We start from the raw sequence: 23,910 nt of genomic DNA on the forward strand, positions 1-23,910 counted from the left end.
ACTTTGCATGGCTTCTATTATATCACAATTGTTTTTTACTTGCTCATATTATTTCTCAAAATGTAGTCTTCAGAGGAATCGCATAATATAGTGAGAAGAACACTAGACTAGAAGTAGATTCTTCCACTGGGTTTCTTAATACAGCAGTTTCTAACCAATCACACACTTCTCTAACTTTGCTTTCTTTACCCATCAAATGGAAATGATACTACTACTTTCCCTGCTGTTTCCTCGTGGAGAGCATAGAAATGAAATTAGGATATCGTGAGTATAAAGGGCAAAGCAAAGAGATTGTATCATTATCATCTTTTTATCATTTTCGCAAGTTATCTCAGTCTAATTTTGTATTAAAGATTGTCTCACAGTAGAAGGGACCCTCTGCCCTTACCTCTGAAGATAAACTCTTGACAAGAACAGGAAGACCTCTGTGAAAATATAAAAATGACTTTTATGTATGACAGATAAACATTTTTTCTCTCCTTGCCAACTCTTTACTTAAGCTATTTTTATTTACCAAATAAAATTCCATGAAGTAATTGTGCAACTTTTCTACCTGCATTTCTTAAGGAAAGGACCAACTATGTACCTCGACACATTTAGCATCTGTCACACCAATGATGTGGACTTGTAATGGGAAACTAATATTTTTTTAAGTACGAGGTTACAGATTATTTTTATTCTGAATTACTCAGTAGGCTAGGACTCCACATTCTATTTTGCTTGCTATTGTTTTCATTCGTCTTATGTAAACACCGAAGAGATTACCATATGACAGATCATTAGTGGTACTCGGAGAGTCTATTTGGAACTGGACTTAGTGTATCATGCAGTCATAGCTAATAACAACAGCCAAAATAAATCCCAGATCTATTCATTGTTTCGCCCCAAGAACCATAGATACAGATATAGACAGTCCCCAACTTACGACAGTTTGACTTAAAATTTTGGCGCTTTACAATGGTGCAAAAGTGGTACACACTCAGTACACTCCTCAACTTACAATACAGCTATATCTGGATAAATGCATCTTAAGTTGAAAATAACAAGTCAAAAATATCGTAAGTCAAAAAAACACATATATGCATTTTCGACTTAGACATGTTCCACTAATGATGGGTTTACCAGGACATAGCCCCGTCATAAGTTGAGGAGCATTTGTATTTGATTTTCCTCCTTTATATTTTTCAAGTCCACTGGAATAAAAAGCCATGTGGAAAGTAGCTTGAGAAGCAGTTGACGTGCTCTCACCTTTAACTCCTCTGAAACAATGATCTTTATGACCATCCATAAAGTTAAAATGAACGTAGAGTTATGGTTAACTGACTGCTCCAACATTTCTAGAATTCAGTTTTTGATTTGAGTCAAGGGCTGGCATCATGTATGAGGATGTGGCAATTTGCAGGAAACAGCAAGAGGAAGATGAAGAAACCATAAATCTCTCACTTGAGTGAACTGGAAGAGCAGTTAGCAAGATATAAATGTGCCTTTCTCACTTTTAAGTAATTCATGGTAGTAACATCGAAGTGCAAAACAAAAGTAAAACCCAGTGAGATTCTGTCTGGCTAAAAGGAAAAAAAAACCTTATTTGATGCCAGCAATTATTGTACTGACTTGCTAATTCTTATATAGTACACTTCTTATTTGATCTAACATGTAAGCACATTTATGATTAATTTTTATATGAGATCTTCTGAAAATCGTCACAGGAAAAGTAGCAGAAAATTCTGTTTCCTCAAATTATATTTTTGTGTTCCATAATGCTTGGGTTGGGGAGGGGATCCCATTGTGGTCCTATTTATAATTAGTATATTACAACTCAGAAATTTTGCTAACAGCTACGTCTTAGTAGTTCTGTGGTTTCTAATTTAGGTGAGGCAGGTTTGTTCCCTGTTGAGGGTTTTGGTTTTGTTTTGTTTGGTTTGGTTTGGTTTGGTTTGATCTGAATAGTTAGGCAGTTCACACAGTTGTTTTAGGAAAATTATTATTATTTCTTTAAAAGTCTTAAAGTTAATAAACAGGAGATTTAGGACAGGTTAAATAATGCTTACAATAAAAGGTTTCATCTCTCTGTGTTTCTCTGTCTTCATACAGAACCTTCTACATGGTGCGTGTTTAACAAGCACTTGGTAAACTGTGGGGAAAAGATTTTAAATTAGATTTACGAAAATAGATTTCAGTTCTCATCTGTTACAAGAGGAGCCCTCTAACTCCCTGCTGTAGACACAGCCATTTTCTCAGAGTTGGAGTGTCTCTTTGAACACTTTGGGTATAAAAATGAAACTACTATCAATTAATTGTCCTCACAGGAGAATAGTATATTATATTCAAGATTATATAAAATTAATTTTATTTAACTGTATACTATTAGGTATACGAACAAGAATTTGGGCAGGAAAGCCAGAGACGAGGAAATTCCTGGCATTTTAATTGTTTTTGAGAAACAAAATGTTGAAGTGTAGTGAGCATTTTTTATTTTAGTGAAAAGTTGTAGAGGATGATTAAGATGGAGATGATACTGGTACTTTTTTTTGAGACAGAGTTTCGCCCTTGTCTCCCAGGCAAGAATGCAGTGACACGATCTTGGCTCACTGCAGCCTCCGCCTCCTGGGTTCAAGCAATTCTCCTGCCTCAGCCTCCCAAGTGGCTGGGATTACAGGCACCTGCCACCACGCCCAGCTAATTTTTGTATTTTTAGTAGAGACGGAGTTTCACCACATTGGCCAGGCTGGTCTTGAACTCCTGATCTCAGGTGATCCGCCCTCCTCGGCCTCCCAAAGTGCTGAGATTACAGGCATGAGCCTCCGTGCCCACTACTGGTACTTTTAATGACAGGGATGAGGAGAGGTTACTTTAAAAAATTATTTTCTTTTCACTTGGTTATTTATTTTGCCCAATCAGCATTGTTCCATAAAAGCTTAGACGAGCTCAGTGTTTGAACTAGCTCCTTCTGCTCAAAGTTACTCCATTTTTCCTCTGTGGAGAGTCTATACAGAGAATTGAAGCACTTTTGTAAGCCTCAGGAGACTCTCAAGAGGAAGTCTGTCACCCGCTGGAAGGGGAATACAGCCGTTAGGGAGCAGCCTCTGAGGGGAGACTGAAGCAGGTTGCATCTTTCAGCCATCTCTGCCACCTGCCACTCATTGTCCCTGTGGCTGTGGCCCTCATTGTCCTGGCTTCTTGGCTGTAGCTCTCAGTTCATGAAAAAACATGTGCCATTTAAAAGCAGCTGGAGTCTCTCTCAGGAGAAAGTCAGTCTTTTTGGTTATCACTATTGTTTTCTTTTGCTTTGATTTTTGTTTTTTAAGTTATTTGTAGCAATTCCACTTCATTTATTCATGTGTCTTTTATCAAATTATCCCAGTTACTTTTGGAAGAGTTTTATCTCTAACAGGAAATCAACTGTCACAAATATGTTTACAAAAAAGGCAATAACTGGGCTCATTACCTCGTGTGCCCTATGCTTGGGAACACAGGTGATGAGTAAGATGCATAATTTATTCTGTGTATCGGAATTTGCTGACATAGGCCAAAGACGGATATCTGTAACAGTGGGGTTGAATTTTTATTTGCATTTGGCTATTAGCCTCCTTTCAGTGAATCCCCTGGGATTGCCAATTTGTGAGGGAGTCAGGCCCTTCTTGGCCAGTTTGTAAATCTCCTCCCTTCCATCTTCAGAGGCCAGCTTCAGCCAAGTGGGGACACTGCGGTGACAGGGAACAGCTGATTGGGACAGGCCCTTCCTGGGAACAGGCATGCAACTCATGATGTGGCAGTTAGGAGCAAAAAAAACACCTCCTTTTCTTTAAAACGTAAAATGTGCTTACTATAGTCTTTTTTTATTATAATCTTATGAATCTAGCTCTAGAAAATCTTTTTAAAGCAATTCATTGGAGTTAAATACATTTCACACTGAGTTTTCAAAAAGCTTTAACTTCATGTAAACTTAGTCTATTTATTTTATTTTTTAATGATCTGTCAGGCCCTGAATTCCGTTTTGTAGTTTATGCCTTCTTGGGTCTAATAATAGCACAAGATCTTCATGCCAGCTTGACATTAAAAAAATCACCTTCTAGTTTGCCTCATTAATTCAAGAAGGGTCCTATTCCCTATGCTTGAGCTATTATAGCTAATAAAAGGAGAGCCTTAAATTACTTTTCTATCTCACTGATTAACGTTTCTTCTGACATCTTCTCTTTTTCTCCCACACAGTGAAAACAGCGGGAGCAATTATAGCCACTTAAAATGTCTGTACTCTTCCTACGTGAAGTCTCTTGTGATAGTATTCCCCAAACTAAAATATCAGAGTCATTGCATTAGAATCTGACATAGATTGTTCATCTGACCAGTCAAACAACACATCTGAGATAGGAATAAGGATTCTAAGGAAGGACCATTTGACCTAGTCTTAAGCTCTCTACTTATTATTGTTAGAAAGCAGCTAGCAGCAGTGTACTTGTCTCCAAAGTGAAGCAGAGCACCACAGTACTTAGCACCCTCCTATAGACCAGGGGTCCTCAACCTCCTGGCCGTGGACCAGTACTAGTACTGCACAGCATGAGTGAGTGGCAGGCAAGTGAGCATTACAGCCTGAGCTCTGCCTCCTGTTAGATCAACAGTGGCATTAGACTCTCATAGGAGCACGAACCCTATTGTGAACTATGCATGTGAGCGATCTAGGTTGTGTGCTCCCTATGAGAATCTAATGCCTGAGAACAGTTTCATTCCGAAACCATACCCCACCCCATTTGTGGAAAAATTGTCTTCCACAAAACCAGTCCCTGGTGCCAAAAGGGTTGGGGACTGTCTGCAACCTATTTTTCCTGCCTAATCAGAAACTGCCCTATGAAAACATGCTGCTATCACCAAGTGGTCTACTATTTTTACTTGAGATCTTCTTTGCTATCTCTGTATTCTTTCTTGTGTCTTTACACTAAAATTCTGTATCTATGCCCCAGAATTTCAAAATACTCAGTGCCCTGTATCTGCAGGTTCCATCTGCAAATTCAACCAACTGGGAGTAGAAAATATTCAGAAAAAAGAAACAATAAAAAATAACAATACAACAACAAAAAGTACAAATTTGAAAATATAGCATAACAACTATATAGCATTTACATTATATCAGGTGTCATAAGTAATCTAGAGATGACTTATACAAGAGGATGTGCACAGGTTATATGCAAATACTATGCCATTTTATATAAGGGACTTCGGCATCCTCGGATTTTGGTATCTAAGGGGCTCCTGGAACCAGTTGCCCTTGGATACCAAGGGCCAGCTGTATTCTTCCCTTACACGACCTACTGAAATAACTACTTTGTCATTAAACCATAATGACCACCCCACCAAGAAATAGCCTATTCTTTTGTACTCTTTTACACTTATTTTTGTTTCACTTGTTTAGCTGCTCCTATATTTTTTCCTGTAGTTGTTTTATTTTTTAGAGACAGATTTCTTCTGACATCTTCTCTTTTTCTCCCACACAGTGAAAACAGAAGGAGCAATTATAGCCACTTAAAATGTCTGTACTCTTCCTACGTGAAGTTTCTTGTGATAGTATTCCCCAAACTAAAATATCAGAGTCATTGCATGAAACAGGATCTCATTCTAATGCCTAGGCTGGAGTGCAATGTTATGATCATACCCTACTGCAGCCTTGAACTCCTGGGCTCAAGTGGTCCTCCTGCCCGAGCCTCCTGAGTAGCTCAGAATAGAGGTGCGTGCCACTGTGCCCAGCTAATTTTTTGAAAAAATTTTGTAGACACTGGGGGGTCTCACCATGTCTGTTCTAAGCAGTCCTCCTACCTCAGCCTCCTAAACTGTTGGGATTACAGGCCTGAGCCACTTGTGCCTGGCCTCTGTAGTTATTTTAACATGAGCAGCTGCCTCATCTCCCCAAACACAGATTCTCTAGGGCAGAGATCAGTCTTGCACTTCTTAAAGTCCGGCAAAGCAGTTGTCTCACACACACTTGGTGGGCATTAATATTAGACGGGTGGTAGATTTATGTGTTGATTCTAAGTCATTTTACCAACCAAAAATGTCAGTTTTAACATTTGCTGAAGTGGCACTTTCTAGTTTTAATCATATTTTCATATACATTATCTATTTCAGTGCCCTAACTCTGTGAGAGCCGTGCTATAGCCAAAGAACTAAAGTCAAGCAAAAGCAATTGGCTTCTCTGAGATCCCACAGCAAATAAGTGACAAACCTGGGACCAGAAACCAGGTCTCTCAATTCCACTTGAAAGACTCTTCACGATCTCCTAATGCCTCTGAGTCAACACAACATTCTTGGAAACTTTCATAGTTCCCTTTGACATCTCTGAATATTTGATAAAAGTTTGTCAATTCCTGTGAATAATGACTTAGCAAACTAAACAGCAGATATGAAATATCTGTACCATTTTATACATTTTCTCTTATAGTAATTGTCTTTACCTACCTTGTTTTCATCTTCTCCAAAAAAGTATAAGCTACCTAAAGTTAGGAACCTTGTTTTTATCAATTAATTTCTTTTATTTCCTAGGTATTGTGAATAATGTTTGCAGTTTAGAATGAAAGGTATAAATAACAAAGTTCTATATAATGTATTTATGTGGCATGATCTAGTGATGTGCAGAATGCTGTAGGAGAAAGGAGGAGGAGTAACTCACACTACCTGGGATTAAATGAGATAAATGATACCCAGAATAATTTTTTTTCTGAGTTTTGATGGGCAGATGGAAAGGCAGAGATGAATGAAAGAACATGATGTGGTCTAAAATCAGTTAAAGGTTGAATATGATTGGCAGAAAGAGTCTTCATGTGGAAGTAGTAGGGGATGAAGCAGAAAAAGTAGGTGAGATTTAAATGTGAAGGAACTTGAATATCATCTGAACTTGCTGTTCTCCTTTCAGCAATGGAGAACCATTGAAAAATGTGATGACCGTTGTGGTCAGATTTGTGTTATTGAAAGATTTGTGGTATTTGTGTCCAAAGCCACCACTAGCTAGCCTACCAAGCACCATTACATGGATTAGAAAAAGGTGCTCCTTCACCCCACTTGGTGACAACTTTCTGTTAGGGCAAAAAGCTTGTCAGAGCATGAGCAACATTTCAGCCCTATTTGCCCCCCTTGGCTGGGCACCCTTTTGTAGATACAAGCTTTACATCTGTACAAGGTGTCTTATTTTTCTCTGATCCACCTTTATCTCCCTCACAATGCCCAGCATAGCACCTTATGTAGTTATTTTCGTTTAATAAACAAATGGAGATTTTACATCTCAAATATATAAACTACTTTCTGTAACTTTAAGATTTACCTCATGAGCACTTGGATAAAAATAAATTGGGCTGATAAAGATGTCTTTTGTAGGAGATACACAAATGGCTAACAAACATACGAAAAAATAATCATCATCACTAATGATCAGGAAAATGAAAATCAAAACCACAATGCAGTATCAAAAAATAATAGATGAGGATGTGGATGTGGTAAAAAGGAAATATCATTACACTGCTGGTGGGAAAGTAAACTAGTACAACCACTATGGAAAACAGTGTGGAGATTCCTTAAAGAACTAAAAGTAGAACTACCATTTGATCCGGCAATCCCACTACTGGTATCTACACAGAGGAAGTAAATCATTATATGACAAAGATACTTACACATGCATGTTTATAGCAGCATAATTCGCAATTGCAAAAATATGGAACCAGCCCAATGGATAAAGAAATTGTGGCATATATGTACACCATGGAATACTACTCAGCCATAAAAAGGAATGAAATAATGGCGTTTGCAGCAATCTGGATGGAATTGGCAACCATTATTCTAAGTGAAGTAACTCAGAAATGGAAACCCAAACATCTTATGTTCTCATAAGTGGGAGCAAAGCTATGAGGATGCAAAGGCATAAGAATGATACAATGGACTTTGGTGACTCAGGGGAAAGGGTGTGAGGGGAGCGAGGGATAAAAGACTACACACTACGTACAGTGTACACTGCTTGGGTAATGGGTGCACCAAAATCTCCGAAATCACCACTAAAGAACTTATCCGTGTAACCAAATACCATGTGTTCCCCAAAAACCTATTGAAATAAAAAATGATAATAAATTTAATAAAAGGTCTTTTGTGCAAACTTAAACCTGCCATGAGGTACAGCACTTGGTATAAATTGCTAGAATATTAAGATTAAGGTGGATTATATCCTCTGAGCCATATTATATAACTTTGAATATAAACTGTAAGGACAAAGGCATAATCTCTGTACCTGTTTAGTGGCTAAAATATGGCTTCTCTGCTGTAAATGAATTATGAAAGGATCCTTCAGAGCAAAAATCAGCATATGCTAAAAGTGGATATTTAGGACTATAACTTTTCAGCTAGTCCCGCACCACTCCCCTTTTCCCGTCCTCAGCATTTTATGATCTACATGCTAAATGAAGAAATTCGGTAAAAGCCAAGACCCATCATGGCAACCTAGAACAACATAAGTTTAGCCAAATCATTTATCATGTCTAGAATGCACTTTCGTCTTTTAATAAGGGGATAGGAAAATGGTCTTTTTATAATCCTTTCAAGTGTTAAAAATCTGTGTGGTTATATACCTGTCATAAATTAAATTAGTTATATAAGGAATCCCTTAGGGATTGGACCTCCAGAGATATGTAGTATGGTTATGCTTCTCTTACAGTCCGTCCAGAAAGCTGGGATCTTGGGATCTTAGTCAATGCCTCTAAATATTTTCTTCTGTGGCCAAAAGATATTAATTATGGCACCAGAAGAATGGGGACCTTAAGTGACTCTGACAGTACATAGAACTTGGATTTTAATAAAATTCTCCTTAGCAAACTTTAACAGTTTTCCACTGAGTAGAAATGAAAATTTTACATGCTCAGAGAGTTGAAGGCCTAGTGATTTCTTTACCCTGACATCTTTGGTTGTTCTGCTTTTCAACTTCCTTAAGAACAGCTAGTCAAAGTTCACTATCTATGATTTTGGAGATACTTGGATAAAAGGGTTATAGAATGGAAATATGCAGCAGTCAACTTTTTCCTTAAACTGTTTGTTGGGAACGTAAGTGAAGGTTACAAAATTACAGTGTTGTTCATTTTAACTTACAATTTTTAAAACTTCAATGTATGGAGATACAATGTACTTAGAGTGTATGGAGATTCTCTGTATTTCCAAATTTCACCTTCTGCTTAAATTGGCAACAAAAGTACATTCAGCTTACCTGAAGGCTATTTTAGATAGGATGTTTACACCAAAGCTAGTCATACTCCAGAACACCTTGTGCTGCCATACCTGTATTGCTGACTCTATGCCAGGTATTTAAAACTGCTGTGAGTTTACAAGAAGTATTAGTCAGAAAGGAAATGGATATTAAATGAGAGGCTGGTTAGCAACAAACTTAATATAACATTTTACACCCAAACATGGAAGTCTTTTTATAGGGAAGAAGTATATCCAGTGAACAAGTTAGTCAGGACCTACCAGATAATCTAGTCCCCAAGGCTGGTATCCAGAGTAGATCTGTATCTATGGAGAATTACTCAAGCCAATGATAGTGCCGATTTGGGCATTTTAATATTCCACCTTATTTATCCTCTTCCAAATTCTCAGTCTATTTCCTCATTCTGTTTCTCCAAAATTGTATATAAACCATTTGATCTTCAGAAGAGTGATAAAATGGAGACGGGGGGAAGGTTCTGTTAACCTGAGAGGAGTTTATGATTTTAAAAAAGAGATGTGCAAAGCATGCTGTTAACTCTGTAGCATAGATTCTGGTAGTGACAGTTATTTTTGTTTGGTTATTTGAAGTGATAGAAGGCTGATTTCTAATAATAACCTAATTGATCTATATATGAAAAGATACACTTGTAAAAACTGTTTCTTTTTTTAAGAATTTTTTTTAACTATATGAAATTGAATTATGGTTAAGTACCCTGGGTTATGGAATGAAAAAGCTGTGAATCCAAATGCCAAGTCTTCCATTTCCTAGCTATGTGACCTTTTTATTCATATGTAAATAAGGATAAGAGAGGTCCTTAACTTCATAGTTGTCCAGATTAGATGACATAATTTATATAAGGTGCTTATCCTAGTAAGCACATAGCAAGTGCTCAGTAAATCAATTCTGTTATAATCAGCAAATTTGATATCTAGTATTAAAAAATCTACAATTTGCCTAATTTTTTCACATTGTGTTGCCATAGATTTTATGAATACTCATAATAAATGTTTCATGTATATGTCTTGTTTTCAGTTTTAATGGTGTGTTCTTTAAACTATATTTAATAGTTTACATGCAGCATTTATTTCACCTGATTTATATTTATAAACATCTGTAATCCTATTTTTATTGTTTTCCTTGTTAAAGATGTATACTATTTTTTACTTTTCAAACGTGTAAAGCTAATGTTTTACACTTTCAAATGTGTAAAGCTAATGTTTTTTTATAAACTGCCTGCATAATGTCCCTATTTCAGCATATTCTTTAGCTAATTGCTAGTTTCTCGCCTATAGCTTCTTCCTTTTTTTACATGTCTTGTTAATTAAAAAGAAAAAAAAACAGTAAACCAACTTTAGAAAGTTGAGAGTTTCTGTTTCCACTAGAATAATTGTTTAGGAAATAAGCATACCTCATTATTTTGCTCTTTTTTTGAAGTTAGGATCAGACCCCAGTGTTTAGGTAATAAGGCTGAGAAGTCTAATGCTGAGGATAGTAGCACCACATATCTGTTATTCAGTGTATGAAAGACACAGTTGACATGTTCTCATTCTTCATCCCCAAATGACCATAATTCTGAGTTCTGAAAGAAGTCATTCTATTAGAATGTTATCAAACTTTATAAAATGGTTGTTCAGAGCTGTAGTGCAGTGGTTACATTGTTCTTAAAGAAACCCTCCACTAGGTTTTGGAAACTGAAAAACAGAATTGAACCATGCCTTAGACTGACTAGAAAGAAAAGTAGAAAGAATTTAGATTCATAGGGTTTTCTCTTTTTATTTTGTTTGTGTTTCCAATTTCCAAAGATTATTTCTGATGTTCTTTATTAATAGCTCACTCCCTATTTACTATTAAATTCTGGAAAATGGGTTTTGCTTTTATATTTGTAGCAAAGTTTCCCTGTTTAGGAGTAAAAGAACTTTCGGTATAGTAAACATGCTACTTTACCATTGTGGAAGTTCCACATCATAAATTAGATATTTTCCCTTTTCCTTCAAAATTAAAAATAAGTCACACTACTTTTGGCACTTGGACAGGACAATCTTTCAGTGACAGCAAAATTAGCCTTTTGGCATATTTTTATTCACTTTGAAAGAATCCTTAAGGAGTGGTTTTATGTTTGAAAGCAAGAATTGTATTTACTTTGCCTAAGGTAAATTTATTGCCTGAATATGTAAAAAAAAGTAAGTCAAACACTCTTAGATAAGAACAAATTAGTATCAAAAGATTTCATTACAATAACTTTTCTATATTTTATAACATAAAATAGTATATAACTAAGTTCTGTATTATTTTGAACTTTTATTTCTGCTACTACAGTAGTGATACATCTTGAGGAACTCCAAGGGGCCTAAACATAAGGTTACGCAGGTATTTGAAGAACCAGTTGACTCACTGTCTGAACTGAATATGTCTGTAAAGCTATGTTTAAATATATCCCTATATTGAAACTAATCATGTCTTATAAGCTAATCACCCATGAAAAGTGTATGTTTTCTTTTTAATAGCCAGTATGTTAGACAATCAATATATAATTTATATTTATATTCATAGACACACACAGTTTCCAATTGGTATTTCCATGCCTCTTTCCTAAATATGAGTTGAAAACTAAGGACCACTAATATTTGAAGAAAGCTAAAAATATAAAAGACAGTCTAAAACAAGCACAGGGAGAAGAGAGATGATTAGGGAGCAGACGAAAAAAAAAGAGACAAGAATAATACGACCACAAAACAAGCACCAGAAGCTCTAAAACAGAAGGCTCAATTGTTCTTTAATTGAAAATGTAAAACATTCATTTAGAAATAAAAAACAAATAGAAGAATTGGATGATCAAGTTGAAAAAGTCTCCCAGAAAGTCAAACAAAAAGACAAAGAGATGAGAACTGTAGACATGGTAACATCTGACTAATAGAGGTCTCAGAAGGAACAATGAAATCAGAAGAGAGAAAACTATCAAAACTTCTTTCCAAGAATTGAACATTAAACTTCTGGATGGAAAGCCTTTACCAAGTGTCTGGCCTCAAACCATCACATTCAGAGGACTAAAAATTTGGATTGCCACAAATTTATCAACAGCAGAAGCTATAAGACAGGAGAGCTATCTTGAAATTTCTGAGGGGAAATTATTTCCAACCTAGAGTTCTATATCTAGCCAAACAATGAAATCATATGTGAAGATGGAATAAATTCATTTTAGACATGCAAGACCTAAAATATGTTTATCTTCATGCATGTCTTTTTAGGAAGTTACTAGTAAATGCATTCCACCAAAAACAAGGAAAAAACATGGGATCCAGGAAACAGGTCGTTCAGCACATGAGAACAGTGAAGAGAATTCTCAGAGCAATAAAGAAATCCTGGAAAAGACATTTTTAAGCTTTTCTATAAATCTGTCAAGGAAATTCATTCTCATCAAGTTGTCACTATTTGACTCTACTTTCCAATTGAGAATAAATAATAAGAAAGACTAGTAGGTGAAAGTTACATCAGCTACACTGGGAATTATAAAAGCAAAGTATTGCCTGAAGAAACCATCATATATTCTTTTCACCTCTTTATTCCAATCCAGAACTATGTTTCTCCATGAAAGCTTTATTTTAGAATTCAGTGTTACTGTTTTCTGTAATTTTTAAAACTTCAAATGTGTAGTTTCTGAAAGATTTTGATAGCAGAAGCTTTCCCCTCCATCAAATAAACCGTATGTGGGAAGCCCATTATATTGGATCTACTTTGGCGAGGTCCCTGTCCCACCTGCATGCCTCTTCCTGCTCCCCAGGCATGCTGCCTCCTCTGAGGCACCTTGGAGATTCCGCAGAGCAGTTTAAAAACTGTTACTGTAGCAAAAACACTGCTGAACACATGGCTTCATTCTTATTTCTCAGAAACATGAGTACCCATTAGTTTCATGAACTCACAGAAACAAAACATTCTTGTGACATGGCTTGCCTAGTGGGTTGTATGCCTCTGTATCTGTGAAATGAACACTGAAAGTCCATCTTGACAAGTTTGCACCTATCTGAATATATTCCTTTTAAATGAAATGTCTTTGCCTTGGTTTCAAGTAAAATTGGAACCTCTAGTTTTACATTCCTGACATTTTAAAGTTTGAAATTAGTAACTTATGTTTCTTTTCCCTTGTAAGTATGAGCTGAGACAAATATGAAGCACCAAAATAGCACTGTACTATGGGTGGCGAACCTGCATTTCAACTCTCCTTGTAATACATCCTTCGTCCCCCTTAATGCAGTCTTTTCTTTTTCTGATGTCACCTTTGTAAAAGAAGCTGTTCAAAGATTCATTGTTTTTTTTTGTTTTGTTTTGTTTTGTTTTTGTTTTGCTTTGTTGAGATGGAGTCTGGCTCTGTTGCCAGGCTGGAGTGCAGTGGCACGATCTCGGCTCACTGCAACCTCCACCTCCCAGGTTCAAGCGACTCTCCTGCCTCAGCCTCCTGAGTAGCTGGGACTACAGATGCCCGCCACCACGCCCGGCTAATTATTTGTATTTTAGTAGAGACGGGGTTTCACCATGTTGGCCAGGATGGTCTCGATTTCCTGACCTCATGATCCGTCCGCCTCGGCTTCCCAAAGTGCTAGGATTACAGGCATGAGCCATCACACCATCACACCCGGCCAGATTTATAGTTTCAAATAACTTTGCAGATGTAATCTTTTCTGGTAAATAAAACTAAGAGATAGGGCTAAATGATAAAACAGACTAACTTAATTCTACGGGAATTTTAGTTTTATCTAGTGTGGTCATTATGGAATGTCTGTCATATCAGAATTGAATCTTCCTGTGCACCATGAAAATGTAAAAGATAAAACAGTAGAGCATGACAATAACTATTTAGTCTGAGAAATGATTTATCATTGGTGGATATTTTTTAAATGCCAACTGTATTGCCTTTACTGCATGTATACCCTCTGTGGGGAAGGGTACTCCCTAACCAAACATTTTGTGAATTGGTTAATGTTTAATTAATATTGATTTGCAAGGCTTAGAAATGTAAAAAAGAAATAGCTATAAAACTTGTGTGCTTTATGCATCAAAGAATTTAGGTACATATTGCTTTCTCATTTACTTATTCCTTTTAGGTTCTTCAGCGAAATAATGCAAAAAACATAGCTCATGAAATTAAAGAGGAATACTTAAGCAGAAAATAAAAAAGATTTTAAAAGAAAGAGGAATATAACATCTTAAAACCTCACCTTTTATATCCTTACTTATAATTTTAAGAATTAAAACCTTGAACAAGTGCCTATCTTGGCAGGCAAATTATTTGACATAAAGTTTGATCAAAGTACAATTAGAAGAAAACTCAGAATCATAGCTGGAAATGTTATTATCTTCTTAGGTTCAACCTAAAAAGCCAGTGTACATACCGGTTAGCATTTCAAACTCAAAGGATTTGTTTTCATCTTAAAGACGATGAAAGTCCAACTACATTTAGAAATCAACAACAATCCATCATTTTTATCCCTCAGTCATTCTCCAAGGGTATTTTTTTGTGACACCTGTGAAGAAGCAAAGCCATGAAGATATATCAGTTATACCCAAATTTGCACTACTGATGATGCCGTTGTAGACAACTGCAGAACAATGCTGGAGAGTGAATATAGCACTCCAGAAAAGCCTCTCACTTAGGTGCCAAGTTCAAGGCCAAAGAATTACTTAGATATACCTTTAAAGATAAATTGTGTCTTCCCAACTTTGTAAGAAAATAATAGTTGTAATGGCTTGAGAATGTTCTTCTATGCTTTTTTGCCATCTTCTGGCTTTTTTCACTTGTGAAAACAGTGTCAGTCGTTGTTTTGGTTTTTTGTTTTGTTTTGTTTTAATTAAATAAGGATCATGTTATTATCAAGAATTGAAGGTTTCCGTGAATTTCTGCCAGCAGGGTCATAGCTGCCAGCAGTGCACAGCTTTGGTGTGAGGTAATAGAGGTTCCATGTGGATACTGTCCCTAGACTAAGGGAAAGCCCCATTGCTGAGGCTTGTTTGGTGATTCTGCCTACCAGCCCCATTTTAAATAGCTTATCATGTGTGGTTCATGGCTTGTAGGATGTTTATTCCTCTGGGTTAAGTTTTCTTCTTATTCTCCTGTGTTGTCTAGCTGACTTAGTTGTGAGAGCAGAAAATTACCTGGGTGCTTGAGACCCATTGTTCATGTGATGGAACTGTGATGCACATACATTTGAATACATTTAAGTTTTTTTATTTGCCATTTGTAACTTATACTGGAAAGCCATCCTGGTCCTACAGTTAAAATTTTTCCCTGAGTATTATTCCTAATATGTTTTTTTTTTTCATTCCCCAAAATGATGTTTGTAATTCTCATTTTCTCACTGGCACATTAGTAAGATTTACTTATGCTGGTTTTGAAAGGTTTAGAATAATCAGTATTTCACTTGCTAAAAATCGAAACATTAACAATAATACACTGTAATACATAGTGAAATTATTTGAGGCATTGACACCAATGATCTTTCCTATCAACTTATAAATGCTTCCACTGATCAGCAAAGGTAGTGCAAGATTTCATCACTCAGTCCTGATACTCAGATAACACCAGAGTAGTCAGGGTGACACTGTTGAGCTTCTGACTGCCAGAAAATGTTTTGCTTTCCATTTTTCAAAGATAGTTGTTGACAGATAATCCATTCTCTTTGTGTATGTGTATAATGAAAATAGCCACCGTGAGCTCAGTAAACCCCTCCTTAGTAAATATACACAAAAGTCCATTTTTATGTTTTTGTTATTTGCAAAACTTGGTTATGTACAATAACATGAACATATAAACTTCCCTCTTCATGCTTATTTGCTGTTTACCAATATCATTACCCTTGAGACTCCAGCATTAGATGCTATATGGCTGTACAAATTGGTTTGGGATTACAGTCGTCTCACCTCAGAACCCCACTTACCAGTTTCTGTGATTCTCAGGGAAAATGCTCCAGCAGAAGTAGACCTTTAGGAATTAGACACAAGTTACAACCAAAGAGGGGACATATCTACCTGCAGAAGCTTATAAAAACACATGAGATACAAGCATCGTGGACTACTCATATTGACATCTACTTGCAGATGCTGGTCATTAGTGACTTCACTGAGCACTGAGGGCAGTTTCATTGGAGAATCAGTAAGGGCAAAAACTAGATCATAGAGAACTAAAGTCAAAATAGTAGTTGAAATTTATTCTGGATATCTCCTTTCAAGAATTTTGAATGAAAAAGAGAGGCAAGAGATTAGATTGGTAACTAGAGAGATACTGGTGGGGGCAAGGTATAGTCATAGAATGGAAGAGACTTGAACATGTTTATAGGTTGAAGTGAAAGAGTCAGAGAAGAGTGTGAAAATATCCAAGAGAAAAATGAGAAAGGGGATAGCTAATGAAGGAAGATCACAGAGGACTGCAGTCATGGACACAAAGAAAGGTTTTGCCTTCAGCTGAAGGATAGGAGACTTTATTCTCTTATTCAGAAAGAAGTAAGAATGATTGTGAATATAGACAATTTCTTAGGTAGAGGGCTAGAAAGGTGAAAAGGGTGGTTGGACTCAGTCATTGCTGAGCCTCAACTTAAAAGCCTTTTCCACTAATCTTTTATTTTATATTACTGGATCCATATATAATGAGCTACGTTAACATTGGGTTTTACTGTACATTATGCATAGTATAATACATAGAAAGTCTGATCCCTCTTTTTAAATAATATATAGAAATCCAAACTTTATCAATGTAAACATATTGAGTTTGAGGTGTCTATGGATCATCTTAATGGAGATGTCATACAGATTAGCTTTCATTTTTAAATTTCTCCCTATTTCATTGAAAATATAATTCACTATATAAAATTCTAATACAGATATATTACATAAAGACAAAGGAGAAGCTCTATATGTATGGATGATCACATACTAATGGAAGATTTGTTAACTTGTAAACTAATAATGTTTCCTAGACAAGGCAATAGGATTGAGTATACAAGTTGAACATCCCTAACCTCAAAATCCAAAATGCTCCAAAATCCAAAACTTTTTGAGCACTGGCATGATGCCCCAAGTGGAAAATTCCACACCTGACTTCATGTGATGGGCTGCAGTAAAACATTGTTTCATGCACACGATTATTTATTGTATAAAATTTCTTTCAGGCTATCTGTATAAGATGTAGATGAAACACAAATGAAGTTCATGTTTAGACTTGGATCCCATCCCCAAGATAAATTATTATATATATGCAAATATTCCAGAATCCAAAATTTAAATACTTCTGGTTTCAAGCATTTTAGAATAGGGTTACTTAACCTGTACTGAGGTGACAGGTAATTTCTTAGTCTTCTGGCTTTATGTAATTACTAGTTAGCTCAGGACTTGTCTATGTTAGAAGTCTTGTCCATGCCACATTTTTTCCGAAGTTAAACTTCTACTGTAGCTTTTTCTTATTTTCTGACCTGCTTGATAATCTATTCTTATATTCATTCTCACAGCGAATTAGTCTATAGAGTGCATTAGTTATAACAGTGTATTCTTAAAGAGTTTCCTCAATTATTTTATATTTGACCTGCAATAATCTGAGAACCATTTTCATTTTCCATACATAATGGCTCTGTAATTCAATGTTAAAGCTTTGGAATCTTCAGAGTGAATTAATAAAAGAAAACTAATAGTGCCTGGCCCCAGTTTGCACTTAATAAATGTTTGATGAATGAAAGACTGAATACATGCAATTTCATTTTGTGAAAGTTTACCATACTAAAAACTCTCTGATTTTTTTTTAATAAATAGTACATGTTCTTTTTGGACTGTCTGAAACTATTGAATCTTAACCATAATAACAAATAACTTTTATGAGTCCCAAGCTAGAGATAAAGAGACCTAGTTACTTCCTTTTACCTTGGGTATGAGTTTTGATATTTGATGATAACAAATTTGGATCGTTGCTGGTTTGGGCAAGGTTCAGATTAATTATATAAAAGAGTACATAATTTAAAAAAAAAAAACTATCATATCCTGTTACCCAATTCTCTGGTACAAGAGCTTTAGGCACTGATTTAATCTTGAAATGATAATTGGACTTCCCACTAGATTAGCCCATATGTTTTGAGAGGCTGTCTGGTAATGAGAGGATGTCATTCCTATATGAAGGAACATGAGGCAAGAATCCAGAATGAAGAACCATTAGTCTGTCTTACCAGAGTTCTAACAACACTGTGATCTGAAAATGTTTTGGCCAAAGTCAGATTTATTGAGGGTCATAATTTTCAGTAAAAAGAATCCCAGAGGAAGTTATTTGATGGTTGGAATAAAAATATAACTTATACACTACATGATTCAGCTACTTTGGTGTTGTTTTTTGAGTTGTACCCATATATTCACCTTCACATCCAAGTGTGCTGGAAATAGTTTGTGTTCTGATTGAATTATGTTCACCTTAATTTCCTCTGCAATGCTTTTCCCTCAGGCAGACCTTTGAGTGATTGTCTTTTTTACCTCCTCCATTTACACCACTCTAATTTTATGTGTTCAAGTTAAATGTGAACAGTGCAAACAACTACTCTGTAAAACATACCATTTCTTTCCTTGAATCAATGCATTCACTTTTCTGGTAAATGATTTTGGGGGCCTGCAGAAACCAAATGACGAGACCCCTGTAGGTGGTGAAGAGGAGTTTGCAAGCAATGTTTGCATAAAGTTCTCCTGGCCTCTTCTGCTCTTGTTTGGTTTGTTCTTTTAAACACTGTCTTAACTACAAAAATTTTTTTTAAGACTTTGGTCTCTTTGGAGCAAGGAAAATGACCTGGAGGGACAGTCCTATGGCAGTCCAGCTTATATTCTTATGTAATTGACTTAACTGATATATGCCTTAGTTTTCCTTTATATATATATATATATAACTTTTATTTTAGGTTCAAGTGGTACATGTGCAGGTTTGTTACATAGGTAAACTGCATGTCATGGGGGTTTCATGTACAGATCATTTCATCACCCAGGTAATAAGCACAGTATCTGATAGGTATTTTTTCTGATCCTCTCCTTTCTCCAACCCCCCAACCTCAAGTAGGCCTTAGTGTCTATTATTCCCCTCTTTGTGTCCATGTGTTCTTGTTTACCTTCTTATAAGTGAGAACATGTGGTATTTGGTTTTCTGCTGCTGTGTCAGTTTGCTTAGGATAATGGCCTCCAGCTTCATCTATGCTGCTGCAAAAGACATGATCTTGTTTTTTATGGCTGCATAGTATTCTGTGATATATATGTACCATATTTTCTTTACCCAGTCTACTATTAATAAGCATCTAGGTTGACTCCATATCTTTGCTATTATGAATAGTGCTACAGTGAACATACATATGCATGTGTCTTTATCATAGAATGATTTCTATTCCTTTGAGTATCTACCCCGTAATGGGACTGCTGGCTTAAATGATAATTCTGTTTTGAATTCTTTGAGGAATTGCCATACTGCTTTCCACAATGGCTAAGCTCATTTAAACTTCCACCAGTAGGGTATAATCATTCCCTTTTCCCTGACACCTCACCAGAGTCTGTTTTTTTTTTTTTTTTTTTTTTTAACTTTCTAATAATAGCCACTCTGACTGGTGTCAAATAGTATCTCGTTGTGGTTTTGACTTGCATTTCGCTAATGATTAGTGATGTTGAGCATTTTTCCATATGCTTGTTGGCCACATGTATGTCTTCTTTTGAAAGTGTCTGTTCATATTCTTTGCCCACTTTTTAATGGTGTTGAGGTTTTTTTGCTTGTAAATGTTAAGTTCCTTATAGATTCTGGATATTTTATCTTTGTGGGATGCATAGCTGCAAATATTTTCTCCCATTCTGTAGATTATCTGTTTACTCTGTCAGTAGTTTCTTTTGATATACAAAAGCTCTTTAGTTTAATCAAGTCCCATTTGTCTATTTTTGTTTTCATTGCAATTGCCTTTGGCATCTCATCATGAGATTTTTGTGAGGCCTCATGTCCAGAATGGTATCTCCTACATTATCTTCCAGGGATTTTATAGGTTTAGGTTTTACATTTACATCTTTAATCCACCTTGAGTTGATTTTTGTATATGATCTAACGAATAGGGGTCTAGTTTCAATCTTCTGTACATGACTAGCCAATTCCCCTAGCACCACTTACTGAATAGGGAGTCCTTGCTCTATTGCTTGTTTTTGTTGACTTTGTCAAAACTCAGATAGTTGTAGGCATATGGTCTTATTTCTGGGTTCTCTATTCTGTTTATTGGTCTGTGTTTCTAGTTTTGTACCAGTACCATGTTGTTTTGGTTACTGTAGCCTTGTAGTATAGTTTGAAGTTGAGTAACAAGATGCCCCCAACTTTGTTCATTTTGCTTAGGATTATGTTGGCTATTCAGGCTTTTTGGTTTCGTATGAATTTTAAAATCGTTTTTTCTAATTCTGTGAAGAATGTCATTGGTAATTTGATAGGAATAGCACTGAATCTGTAAATTGCTTTGTACATTGTGGCCATTTTAACAGTATTGATTTCTTCCTATCTGTGAGCATGGAATGTTTTTCTATTTTTGTGTCATCTTTGATTTCTTTCAGCAGTGTCATAATTCTCCTTGTAGACATCTTTCACCCCCTTGGTTAGCCGTATTCTTAGGTATAGTTTATTATTTTTGTGGCAATTGTGAGTGGGATTGCATTCCTGATTTGGCTCTGGGCTTGGATGTTTTTGGTGTACACGAATGCTACTGATTTTTGTACCTTGACTTTGTATCCTGAAACTTTTACTGAAGTTATCAGATCCAGGAGCTTTTGGGCTGAGGCTATGGGATTTTCTAGATATAGAGTCATATTGTCTGCAAGCAGGGATAGTTTGACTTTTTCTCTTCCTATTTGGATGTCTTATTTCTTCCTCCTGCTTGATTTCTCTGGCCAGGACTTCCAGTACTATGCAGAGTGGGAGTAGTGAGAGAGGGCATTCTGGTCTTGTGCTGTTTTTCGAGGAGAATGCTTCCATCTTTTGCCCATTCAGTATGATGTTGGTTGTGGGTTTGTCATAGATGGCTCTTATTATTTTGAAGTTTGTTCCTTCTATGCCTGGTTTACTGAGGGTTTTCTAAATGAAGCATTGTTGAATTGTATCAAAAGCTTTTTCTGAATCTATTGACGTAGTCATGTTTTTGTTTTTAGCTCTGTTTATAGAATTAATCACATTTATTGATTTGTATATGCTAAACCAAACTTGCATCCCAGGGATAAAGCCTACTTGATCATGGTGGATTTGCTTTTTCATGTGCTACTGGATTTGGTTTGCTAGTATTTTGTTGAGGATTTTTGTATCAATGTCCATCAAGTATATTGGCCTTAAGTTTTGTTTTTTTGTTGTGTTTCTGCCAGATTTGGGTATCACAATGATGCTGCCCTCATAGGATGAGTTGGGGAGGGATCCCTCCTCCCTAATTTTTTGGAATTGTTTCAGTAGGAATGGTACCAGCTCTTCTTTGTACATCTGGTAGAAATCTGTCTGGTCCTGGGCTTTTCTTTGTTGGTAGACTTTTTTATTACTGCTTCAGTTTTGGAACTTGTTATTGGTCTGTTTAGGGATTCAGTTTCTTAGGTTCAGTCTTGGGAGGTTGTATGTTTCCAGGAATTTATCAGTCTATTCTAGATCTTCTAGTTAGTATGCATAGAGGTCTTCATAGTACTCTCTGAGGGTTTTTTGTATTTCTGTGGGGTCAGTGGTAACAACCCCTTTGTCATTTCTAATTGTGTTTATTTGGATCTTCTTTCTTTTTATTAGTCTAGCTAGTGGTCTTATTAATTTTTTCAAAGAAGCTATGCCTGGATTCATTGACCTTCTGTGTGGTTTTTCATATCTCAGTTTCCTTCAGTTTAGCTCTGATTTTGGTGATTTTTTGTCTTTTGCAAGAAACTTGGGATTTATTTGTTTTTGATACTGTAGTTCTTCTAGTTGAGATAGGATGTTGTTAATTTGAGATCTTGCTAACTTTTTGATGTGAGCTTTTAATGCTATAAACTTTCCTCTCAACACTGCCTTAGCTGTGTCCCAGAGATTCAAGTATGTTGTATCTTTGTTCTCATTAGTTTCAAAGAATTTCTTGATTTCTGCCCTAATTTCATCATTTACCCAAAAGTCACTTGGGAGCAGGCTGTTTAATATCCATCTAATTGTATGGTTTGAGCAATTTTCTTAATATTGATTTCCAATTTTTTGTCTTTTGCCTTAATTTTCATTTATGAAAATATAAAAAATATAAATATAACATATGTGATAAATGCAGGAAGTACAATACTGATGCTTTTTCTTTGATATGTACATTCCAGAAATTAGTTATATTTACACATTAGGGTGAGTCATGTGCTGAGCCTTTAGGAGAAATTTTAAACCTTAATGTATATATTTCTAATGTAAATGGCACCATATATCTCTGGGACACAGTAATAGACCCCAGAATTTAAGACCATGTCAAAGAAATATGAAATGTTTTAATTTTTCTCCTACTGTGAGTTTGCTTTCTCACTGCTTGAAAAATGAAGTTTCTTTTCGGCCGGACGCAGTGGCTCACGCCTGTAATGCCAGCACTTTGGGAGGCCAAGGAGGGTGGATCACCTTAGGTCAGGAGTTTGAGACCAGCCTAGCCAACATGGTGAAACCCCATCTCTACTAAAAATACAAAAATGAGCCGGATGTGGTGGCAAGCACCTGTAATCCCAGCTGAGGCTGGGGCAAGAAAATCACTTGAACTTGGGAGGCGGAGGTTGCACTGAGCCGGGATCACGCCGTTGCACTCCAGCCTGGATGACAGAGCAAGAGTCCATCTCAAAAAAATAAAAAAGAACTAATGTATATAAATATACATACAAGTTGGAAGTATAGCAAAGAGATAAATAACTTAGTTTCTGAAATTAGGAAAAGCAAAATTTGAATCCCATCTCTGCCATTTACTAACTCTATGACTCTGGAAAGTTTTCTAATAGGTATCATAGTTATAATAATAGTACTTTCTTCCTAGGGTCATCGTGAAGATTAAATTATATCACCCATAGAAAGCGCATTTACATACCATGCACCAAAGATTATAACAAATCCAGTTTTTCAGTTCACTGAAGAAAAATGGAAGTGATTGTCCAATGTAGATGTCACCACATACTGAAGGGTTCAAGAAATGAGAGTTGTAATTGTCACTGCTATTATCAGTAAGTAGATCATCAATAAGTAGAAGTTAACTGATCAGTTAGCTCAAATTGAGCAATCAATACATGAGTTACTAGAAAGCAATATTTTTTTAAAGATCTATTATGATATAAAATACAACTAAGGGATTGGGAATAAATGTGTATACATTTACATAAGATGTTACATAAGGTGTTTAGCTCCAATTTCTTTTAATTAGGTTAGTTCAAATTTATGATAGAGCCATACATATTGCAGAGGACACTACTATGTGCAATGCTAAGTGATATTTTTTTTTTTTTTTTTTTTATTATATTTTAAGTTCTAGGGTACATGTGCATAACGTGCAGGTTTGTTACATATGTATATTTGTGCCATGTTGGTGTGCTGCACCCATCAACTCGTCAGCACCCATCAATTCATCATTTATATCATGTATAACTCCCCAATGCAATCCCTCCCCCCTCCCCCCTCCCCATAATAGGCCCCAGTGTGTGATGTTCCCCTTCCCGAGTCCAAG

General features: G+C 36.0%; 1 protein-coding gene and 1 long non-coding RNA gene across 2 annotated transcripts in view; one reads left to right on the top strand and one right to left on the bottom strand.

The window, feature by feature from the left end:
- Positions 1 to 23,910, top strand: part of AFG2A (AAA ATPase AFG2A) — a 379,187-nt gene that overhangs the window by 316,291 nt on the left and 38,986 nt on the right.
- LOC108515594 (uncharacterized) lies at positions 343 to 10,763 on the bottom strand. The gene is made up of 3 exons (XR_001881570.1): positions 10,632 to 10,763; positions 2,049 to 2,131; positions 343 to 425 (listed from the first exon to the last, which is right to left on the bottom strand). It is a non-coding gene; the product is annotated as an uncharacterized LOC108515594 (long non-coding RNA).

The sequence above is a fragment of the Rhinopithecus bieti genome, unplaced genomic scaffold (assembly GCF_001698545.2).
Source record: "Rhinopithecus bieti isolate Rb0 unplaced genomic scaffold, ASM169854v2 scaffold_33326, whole genome shotgun sequence".
Lineage (NCBI taxonomy): Eukaryota > Metazoa > Chordata > Mammalia > Primates > Cercopithecidae > Rhinopithecus > Rhinopithecus bieti.